Raw genomic sequence first — 10,547 nt, 5'->3', positions numbered from 1 at the left:
ATGTATGGAGTAGATAGTAGTTATGGAGACTCCGTCTTTTAATTGAAAAATACTACCTTTGAAGGCCTTAAAATACTTGAATATTTTTCTGATTTAAAATATTTTCTCTGAGAAGCACAGGAATAGTTTTTTTTTTTTTGTTGATCACAAAAGCACTAGAAATTGTTAATATTTGTAGTCTGTTTGCCAAATGCTATATTGTTGGTATTCTGAGGATAAAAACGGAAATACAACATTGTAATAATACAACATTTTCATTAAAATATAGATTTTTAAATTATGTGATTCAAACAAGTGTTTTACACCTATGTTCATACAAGCATTATTTACTGTAGCCAAAAGGTGTCCACTGGAGGGATGGAGAGACAAAATGTATTGCATACCTCCGGTGGAGTATTATTCAGCCTTGAAAAGGAAGAAGAGCCCATCACGTGCCACAACATGGATGAACCTTGAGCCCATTATGCTAAATGAAATAAGCCAGTCACAAAAGTCACAAATACTGTATGATTCCACTTACATGAGGTACCCACAGCAGTCAAAATCATAGAGACACAAAGTGGAAGTGTGGTTACCAGCAGTTGAGGCACTGGGAAATGTGTAGGGTTGGATAGGTACGGAGTTTTAGTTTGGGAAAATAGAAATCATTTTGGAAGCAGATGATGGTGATGGTTGCATAACGTGAATGTACTTAATTCCTCAGAACTGCACACATTAAGAAAGATTAAATGGTAAATTAAAGGTTATGTGTAGTTTACCACCATAAAACAATTTAAAAATGATATTATGTAAAGACCAGCAAAACTAAGAAGCTAGCGGTTTCTTTACACTTGTCATACTGTACAATTTCTAGATAGACAACTAAGATGTTAATCTTACGGTTTAATTTTTAGTTGTAAAGGTGGTTTGCTTCTCATTTGGTGTCAAGAAGGATAGTATTTAGGACAATTTCAGGGAGAAATATGTGTATTTGTAGATATACTCTGTGAAACCGATTAGTGCGGAATTCTCAATCAATGGGCCACATTTCCACATTCTAACAACGTTTCTAGCAAATGAAAGCACACAGTGAAGAGAGAACTGCCCTCGTTATCGTTGTCTATGAGTCTAGAACACGGAACACCTGGGTGTGGAGAGAGACGGCTTCACTTCAATGACTTTCTAGCAGCCACTGAGATGTGCTTGCCTGGGGTGCCCCCTGGCAGGCAGGGCTGGAACTGCTTTCCAGGACCCACACGGACTGTGGACGCATCTTTGCGCTTTGTATACGGAATGGAAGTTCTACAGATACTTGTTGAATGTATATGTCCTTCCTCTATGCAGCAGCCCAGAGCAAACATGGCAATCGTGTGTGTGTTCGTGTGAGAGCAGAATTTAGTGACGCTTTTCTTTAAGCACCGAAGCTGAAGATGCGTGAAAAGACTATGTCTCTATTTTTTTCCTTTTTGTCTACAATTATGTGTAGACGCCGGCACGGTGGCTCACGCCTGTAATCCCAGCACTTTGGGAGGCCGAGGTGGGTGGATCACCTGAGGTCAGGAGTTCAAGACCAGCCTGGCCAAGGTGGTGAAGCCCCATTGAGACTAAAAACACAAAAATTAGTCAGGTGTGGTGGCACCTGCCCGTAATCCCAGCTACTCGGGAGGCTGAGGCAGGAGAATCGCTTGAACCTGGAAGACAGAGGTTGCGGTGAGGCGAGATCGTGCCACTGCACTTCAGTCTGGGCAACAAGCGGAAAACTCCGTTCCAAATAAAAAAAAAAATCCCACTTTTTATGTATTGAACAACTTCTCATACAAGGCCTTGGGCTGGATTTTGGAGGGTGGAAGGTTCCACTCTCTCTACTCAAAGAATTCATTGCACCCAGCTCTGTGCTAATTTTTGTCCACAGGAGGATTTTACAGTCTGTTGTTTCTGAATTACAAATTGTTAATTAACAAACACTTAGCTGGGTGTGGCGGATCAGGCCTTTAATTCTAGCACTTTTAGAGGCTGAGGCAGGAGGATTACTTGAGCCCAGGAATTTGAGACCAGCCTGGGCAAGACAGTGAGATGTTCCCCTACCCCAACCCCCTGCCCAGTCTCCACAAAAATATAAAAAAAATTAGCCTGGCAAGGTAGCTTGTCCCAGTTACTTGGGAGGCTGAAGTGGAAGGATTGCTTGGGCCTGGGAGGTCGAGGCTGCAGTGAGCCATGATACTGTGAGCCTGAGTGACAGAGCAAGACCTGGTCTCAAGAAAAAAGAAAAAAAAACCCCATGGGATAATTTCTATGAAATGATTGCAATTGGGAGAAAATAGAAACAAGCAGTGTTGCTTTCTTATCTTGCATGTGGAGAAATGAGATTTGCATGTCTCATATGGGCTCTGCAGGCTTTGGGAATGTGCCCTGTGGAACTTCTCTGGGCTGTGCAGTTAATACAACCTGTATCCAACTCTTGTCGAAGAATTTATTTATAAATTCCGGAAAATTGGGTGGTCAGAATGGAGGGTGGCAGAGATAGCAGTGTAAGTAGTCAGAAGTACAGACTTTCGCCGGGCGCGGTGGCTCAAGCCTGTAATCCCAGCACTTTGGGAGGCTGAGGCGGGTGGATCACGAGGTCAACAGATCGAGACCATCTCGGTCAACATGGTGAAACCCCGTCTCTACTAAAAATACAAAACATTAGCTGGGCATGGTGGCGCGTGCCTGTCATCCCAGCTACTCAGGAGGCTGAGGCAGGAGAATTGCCTGAATCCAGGAGGCGGAGGTTGCGGTGAGCCGAGATCGCGCCATTGCACTGCAGCCTGGGTAACAAGAGCGAAACTCCGTCTCAAAAAAAAAAAAAAAAAAAAAAAAAAAAAAAAAAGAAGTACAGACTTTCTAGAACTACTAGGCTGAACAGAGGATTACACAGAAATATGATTTTCATAGAAAATTTAAGTTGCACAAAATTTCAAACCAGAATGCTAGGATGAGAACATTTATTTAGCAATGTGGGATGCATTTTAAATAATCTTTTGCCTTTCTTGCAGAGAGTTAAGTCCGATAATTTGAGATTCCATCTTCTGTGGGAGTTTGCTTTGAAAACATAATGACTATAAGGTAAATAAATCAGACTTGATTAATCTTGTTATGGCAGCATCAAATTTCATGAATACTTAAAGAATTGCATTATTCTTGCACAAATGATTATATCCAACTGATAGAAGCATTTAGAGCGTATTAACTAAATCCTCTTTGGTGAAAGTTACATGTTGTATGCAGACATTTCAATTCAGTTTGCTGGAAAGTCCCTTGGACGCTGTTCTTCCTTTCTTTTGATAGATGTTTTCTAAGTATCCATAAATCCTTGCTTGGCTGGTCAGAAGGGCTGGGAAAACCAAGCTGGAAAAACTGCCCAGAGAAGGCAGGAGGAGCAGAGTGCTCTGGAGAAAGAGTAGCCATAGTTCCGGGGCTCAGGAACTGTGCACCAATGTAAATGGTGGCAGCAGCAGCGGGAGAGAGAGCACTTGTGGCTGGGTGTGGTGGCTCACACCTGTCATCTCAGCAATTTGGGAAATCACTTGAGCTCAGGAGTTCACGACCAGCCTGGGCAACATGGAAAAAGCTTGTGTCTACAAAAAATACAAAAATTAGCCGGGCATGGTGGTGCAGGCCCATAGTTCCAGCTACACAGGAGGCTGAGGTGAGAGGATCACTTGAGCCTGGGAGGTGGAGGCTGCAGTGAGCTGAGATCAAGCTACTGTACTCCAGTCAGAGCCAGACCTTCTCAGAAAAGAAAAAAAAAAAAAAAAAAAGCGAAAAAAGCACGTGGGCAGCAGCTGAATTACAGAAGTAGATCTCCTCATGTGGAAGAGGGTCAGTGTGATTCCTAAAACAGGTAGGAAACCCACTGATAAACCGTGGGCAAGCAAGAGGGTCAGAGTCCTGGTCCGCTCAGTTACTGTCAGTTATCATCAGGGAGAACCAGCCTTGTATGGGATTTCATGCCCTTCAGAAATAAAGACAGCCTTGGCTGAGAACAGACTTGTGTCTGATAATAATAATATCACCCTCCACCACTGCTTGGTGTTTTAACGTTTTCAAAGTACTTGATCTTATTTGAGCCTCAAAACAAACATGTCAGGGCAGGGATCGTTTCCCCCTATTTCACAGAGGGAGAAACTGAGAGAGGGGGAAGTGAAATGGTTTGTAGACGTTTGTCACTGCTATTGAATAGCTTATGGGAGTCCGGGCCCTGACCTTGCAGGTGGCAACCTAGTTCTTTCTGGGTAGCACTGTGAGACTTCTGAGGTTGACTAGGAGGAGAACTCAGTCATCCAGAAATCAGTCAAAGTTGTGGTAACATCTAGAAAGGGCTAACATCAGTGATGTGAAGTCGTCAGCCTGTGGTTCTGAGGGGATGGGTCACAGTCCTGGGGGACCACCATGCCCATGCCCAGCCTGGCTGGACAAGGTGACCCACTCCCCACCACCCCTAGGCACAAGAAGAGCTCCTCAGCTCCTGGCGAGCCTCATAGAGTCAGAGAATTTGCCTTCCCCGAGGATCTCGAGTGATGGAATTTGAATCTGGTGGTGTTCAGAGGGTGAAGGAGTATATTTTCATGAAAACTGAGACGGAAACGGGGGCATTTTATTATTTCTTCTGGGGAAGTAATTTTCCAGGGAGGTGTTAACATTATCAACCTCATTTTAAAATTTTTAAAAAAACAGGTAGAGTGTGGTGGCACATGCCTGTAATTCCAGCACTTTGAGAGGTGGAGACGGGAGGATTGCTTGAGGCCAGGAGTTTGAGACTAGCCTGGGCAACCAAGCAAGACCCTGTCTCTACAAATAATTTTTAAAAAGTTAGCTGAGTCCCGTAAAGTGTGCTATAGCCCCAGTTGCTGGGGGTGCTGAGGTGGGAGGAAGAGCCCAGGATTTGGAGGCTGCAGTGAGCTATGATCCTGCCACTGCACTCTAGCCCAGAGTGAGACCCTGTCTCGGAAGTAAATAAATAAGTAAATTTCAAGAAACCAAGCCAAGAAAGGATATGTGACTTATTCAAGAGCATGGTCGGCTGTCTCAGACTGAAATCTTAGAGTGAGAAGAACAGAAGGACAGGCTGCACAAATAAGACAAAACCCTCAAAATGTGCCCCAGCTGCGGTGATTTTTCAGGGGGTTGTGTTGCATTCCAGGCCCTCTGCCCTTCCTGGCATTTAGTGCAGTTTGTTCAGCCGTGTGCTCCCTGGTGTGTGTTTTCGAGTGCGCATGAGACGGGCTGTCTCTCGGGACCTGGCGGGCACGGCTGCCAAGGCGGTGCTGTCCCCTGCCCTGTGCCTCATTCATCCCAGGCTCCGGCTCCCTCAGCGCTGAGGTTGATAACAGAGCACTTTTCCAGCTGGATTTGGAACGTGGCCAGTCACCTCCAAACTCCTGGAAATCATGCAAAGGCCTTTGGGGCCAGCCACTCACCTGGAAGGTGACGTTCCCACCAGCTGAGGCCTCACCTTCAGTGGGGGCTGAGCAAGTTCGGAGCTTGGGGCTGCCAAGCTCACTCTGCCCATATCCCTGCCACGTGTGGCCCAGCGGATGATCACCTGCCTCCATCTTCGTACGGGGCTACATCCCCCCTGCCATCCCCCACTTCTCTGATGACACCCACAGCAAGCCCCTACCCAATTGTTCTGCAATCCCCTGTAAAGGTGGCCTTCCCAGCTACTTGCTTCTATGTAACCAGCAAACCTGGGGACACAGTTTTCGGCTGTCTCAAGACAGGGCAGCCACTCCCTTCCCCAGGCCTGTGGGTCCCAGGCCTGGAGCCAGGGCTGGCATTCTCGCTTGAATCCTCCACGCTATCCCAACCCCTGTGGCCGCCTGAGGAGGCTCAGACTCTGTCGGCCTAGGAGGACAGTCAAACCACAGAAACATGTCTTTTAAGAACTATAAGCACAAATCCCTCTTTGATGTTATATAAAAGCTCAGGGTCACTGAAGAGGAATCCAGCGGCCCCAGTCCCCGTGTGGACAGGATGGTATTGGGGGAAAATGCTCTTGCAGCAGAAGCGGGTTTACTGCTGACGGCTGTGTCCACAGCGAGGGGGCGGCTCTTCACTGCCACTGCACCAGCCACGTCTCTAGGAGTGTGTTTCCTTTTGGACAGAGTCCAGTAAAAAAATCCAATCTATTTAAACAATGGAACCCCACCCATTTAAAAGGTGACTGGCCCATGTAAAAGGGTACAGAGAAGCCTGAAAAACCACAAACGATAAAGAAAGGTTGAAGGGACTGGGAATATTTCCCTAAGAGAAAGGACTCAGAGAAGACCCCTAGTCCATTTCATGAGTACTGGTTACATGCCAGGCACTGGGCCAAGACACATATATATCAGCTCACTTAATCCTCACAGCAGCCCAGGGAGGGTCATAGGGTTCCCAGCTTTCCAGTGAAGAAACAGAGGCTCAGGAAGGTTAATTAATGTGCCCAAGGCCACACAGCTAGAATGGGGCAGGGTCAGGATATTAATATGAATCTGTGCTCCAAAGCCCTTGCTCTTAACCAGCTTCCATGTATGTGTGTGTGTGTGTGTGTGTGTGTGTGTGTATGTAAACACAGTCACACATGTATGTATGTGTGTATACGTATTTGTGTGTGTCAAAAGCTTAGGCTTGCTCTGTATGTTCAAAAAAAAGGACAACTATGACCTATGGGAAAAGTTCCTGGAGAGCAGCTTTTGCCCCGATCCATTACATATATCCAACAAGAGTTGTCAGGAAGTGGCTTCAGGATGTGGTGGTTTCCACGGGTGGCAGGTGGGATGTCTTTGAGGTGTGTCTCTGAGAAGGTGGCCGGGAAGTGCATCTATGAGGTGATGGGAAATGACTTCCTGGTAGGGAGGGAAGAGTTCAGAGGAAATTCAGGCTGCGTGTTAGACAAAGCCTTTTGGAGGACCCGCTGGATGTTGGAAATTTGTCAAGTGAGCCATCTGTGTAAGGTGCAGCAGGGAAGGGTGCGTCTTGGAGTCACCTGGTGGGAGACACTGTGAGGTGACTTGCCCTGCCAGCTCTTGGGGGGCTGGGACTGAAGAAGGCTGAGGAGGAACGGATGTGCCCTGGGCTCCCTTCTCCAGCTCCTTAAAACACCTGTGCCCTATAAGGAGGGCAGATGGAGAGACGGGGCCACAGAACCCAGGAACTGAGCCTAGGTGGCTCTGCTACTTTTGGTGTTGATTGAACAGAGTTTGTTCATGAATTACTTTTTTTTTTTTTTTCCATGCAGGCTGGAGTGCAATGGCACCAACACAGCTCACTGTAGTCTCAGTCCCAACCTCCCAGGCTCAAGTGATCCTCCTGCCCCAGCCTCTCCAGTAGCTGTGACCACAGGCTTGCAGCACTATGCCTGGCTGATTTTTAAATTTTTCGTAGAAATGGGCATGTTGGCCAGGGTGGTCTTGAACTCCTGGCCTCAAGGGATCCTCCTGCCTTGGCCTCCCAAAGTGCTGAATTACAGGTGTGAGGCGCCATGCCTGGCCACGGATTACCTTTTTGATTCCTTCTTTGCTCTTTTCTTTCTTGGCTTCTACTGGCTACATTTTTTTTTTCACTTGTCTTTCCTATCCTTTCCTTTTTATTTCACTTTTGCCTAATACAGTCATAAAGACATTTCTGTCAACGATAAACTGCATAGCCAATGGTGGTACCATAAAATTATTATGCTGTATTTTTACCGTATCTTTGGTATATTTACATATGCAAATTCTTTCCATTATGTTACAGATGCCCTCGGTAATGAGTAGCGTCACATGCTGTGCGGGCTTGTGGCCTCGGAGCGATAGACCACACCACACAGCTTAGGTGTGTGGTAGGCTCGCCCATCGGTGTGTGTGGGTACACCTTATCATGTTCCAACAATGACAAAATTGGCTGATGACACCGTTCTCAGAACGTACCCTTGTTGTTAATCAAGTGACTAGGTATCCTTTCGCCTTTCCCTCCCCCCACCCAGTCCCCATCGCTGACGGCTCTTCTCTGTCAGTAACCAGCCCCCTCTACCGCAGGGTCCTTTTCTTTCTTCCTCATCCCCGCCCCTTGTGATGGGAGGAATGAGCAGATTGTGCAGGACCAGCCACTTCGTATCGATAGACTCCCTTCCACCAGCAGCAGTTGCCAGGTAAGTAGAATACGCGTATGTATTCTTCAGGACAATTGAGAGAAAGTCGGAGTTTCCATCACAGGTCTGCCCTTACGAGCTCTCTGCCTCACGGCAAGTGGCTTGCCCACAGTGACCCCTGTTTCATGAGCTACAACATGGAGATTATGTAGGATTGTTGTGACGGTGAATCAACATGACCCAGTGTATGAAGGAGCCTTAAACCAGTGATGGGTGCATAGTTGGTGCTCAAAACATGGCACCCATTATTATGACTTAGAAACTTGTAGAGCAATTTGCTATTGCTGTGACATTTATATTGTAATTTACATAAGTATTGATCCTCAAGAGATCAGGGAAAAATCTTTCACTACTAATGTCATTATTTCCCCTTCTTTGCCATAGAGACATTTATTTGCATAATGAGTGAATTTCTCAAATGGCACAAGAATCAATTGCAAAACGGGCTTCCTCTTTTGAGTTTGGGGAGAGAATAAACAAACAGAAACGAAATAACCTGGCTCCTGTGAAGCCTCTTCTTGCTTCTTTTTGCCTCTCTGTGGGCCCCGCTGTCGGCACAGCGCAGGTGCTGAGGAACTCATCTGGCCCAAGCTCCTCCTCTGTGTTTTCATTCTTGACAAGCCCAGACCAGGAACTCAGTGTCCCTTCACAAGAGGACAAATTTAATTTCCTGCTTATCCAAGATTTGTTTTATTTGCTATGTAAGAACAGTGTGTTTATAAGTGGTTAGTAGCTATTAAGAGTGTAGAAATGTGTCATTTTCTTAACAGATAAGATCATCGACCGTCTTGAAAAGAAAGTTGACATCCCTTTCTAATATGGTCCCTGTGTAATGGCCCCAAGGCACTGTGTGATGCCGCAAAGGCAAAATAAGATACTTCAAGTGTGTAGATTTCAGTTTACAAAGGCCAAGCCTATTGTTTGCCAAGGAAAAGAAAGCAGGAAGGCCAGCTGGGCTCTCCTGACAGTACTTACTTTGCTTTCTTCCTTTAAAAGAATGAGACATCTTTAATCCTTTTATTTATCCCAGAGAGCACAGAGCAAGCAGGTGCTAGATGTTATCTAGCTTAAATATGCACTGGGCAGGCATCTGAGTGTAGGTAGCACTGTGCTAGGAGTTATGGGGCTTCTGGGAAAGTGTGGTGCATTTGATAGTTTATAATCCATCAATATGAGTTGATGTTGATAAGTTCACTAATATGATTGATGAACTTATAATTCATCAACCCATCTAATGGCTGATGAGCACATCAACTATGCCAAAGGCCCTGGTGTCTGTTGGTGATCAGAGTCGGGGGTCTGTTCTCTTGCAACTTACAATGAACAAGATGAGCATTTAACAGGTAAATGCACAAGAAAACATGTACTGTGTTTCACTGAATCTAACGTACCATTGATCGTGAGACCTATCACCATGTATGTACCACCGAATAAAAGCCCGACTATGGTTGTCAGATGTCACCAATTGTAAGACACAGCTCTCTGTTTCAGAGGTGCTAAAATGGGAAAGAATTGTGTGTCTTAGAATCTGTGTGTGTTAAAATTAACTTATTAATGAGTTGACTAATCATGGTGAGTGCTTTAAAGAAAAGGTGTTGCAAGAAAGATCAACAGAAATCCCTGTGTTAGGATGAGTGACATTTCAGCCGAGGCTGGAAGGGTGAGGACAGGGGAGAAGAGTTGGTGGGAGGCTGTTGCCAGAGATAGGTGAATAGGGGCTCAGGGGAGGGAGATCGACGTGGTGGGAATAGTCAGGTAAACACTGGAGGCAGGAATTGAGCTGGATTTTGAATGATTTGAGGTAGAAAAGGAAGGCCAAAACATGGGACATAACACTAGCTAAGGCCAAGAGCAGAAGATCACGGGTGAAAAATCCAGCTTATAAGTCATGCGGAATCTCAGGAGACTCCAAATAGCCAAAGCACTCTTGAAAAGAAGGAACAAAACTGGAAGACTCACACTTCCCGATTTCAAAACTTACTACAAAGTGACGGTAATCAACACAGTATGGTACTGGCATAAAGACAGATGTATAGACCAATGGAATACAACACAGAAGCCAGAAATAAACCCTCACATATGTGGTCACTTCCACAAGGGTGCCAACCCCATTCAATGAGGAAAGGACAGTCTTTTTAGCAAATAATGGGGAAAGCTATATATCCACATGCAAAAGAATCAAATTGGACCCTAATCTTCCACCATATATAAAAATTAAAATGGATCAAAGACCTCAATCTCAGACCTAAAACAATACAACCGGTAGAAGTTAACAAAGGGCAGAACTTCCCAACACTGGATTTGGCAATGACTTCTTGATTATTACACCAAAGCCACAGGCAATAAAAGAAAAAATAGACAAATTGGATTTTATGAAAATCAAAAACTTTCATGCCTCAAAGGACGCTATCAAGAG

This window comes from Saimiri boliviensis, chromosome 16 (genome assembly GCF_048565385.1).
Source record: "Saimiri boliviensis isolate mSaiBol1 chromosome 16, mSaiBol1.pri, whole genome shotgun sequence".
NCBI lineage: Eukaryota > Metazoa > Chordata > Mammalia > Primates > Cebidae > Saimiri > Saimiri boliviensis.
Note: the sequence above shows the minus strand (reverse complement) of the source record.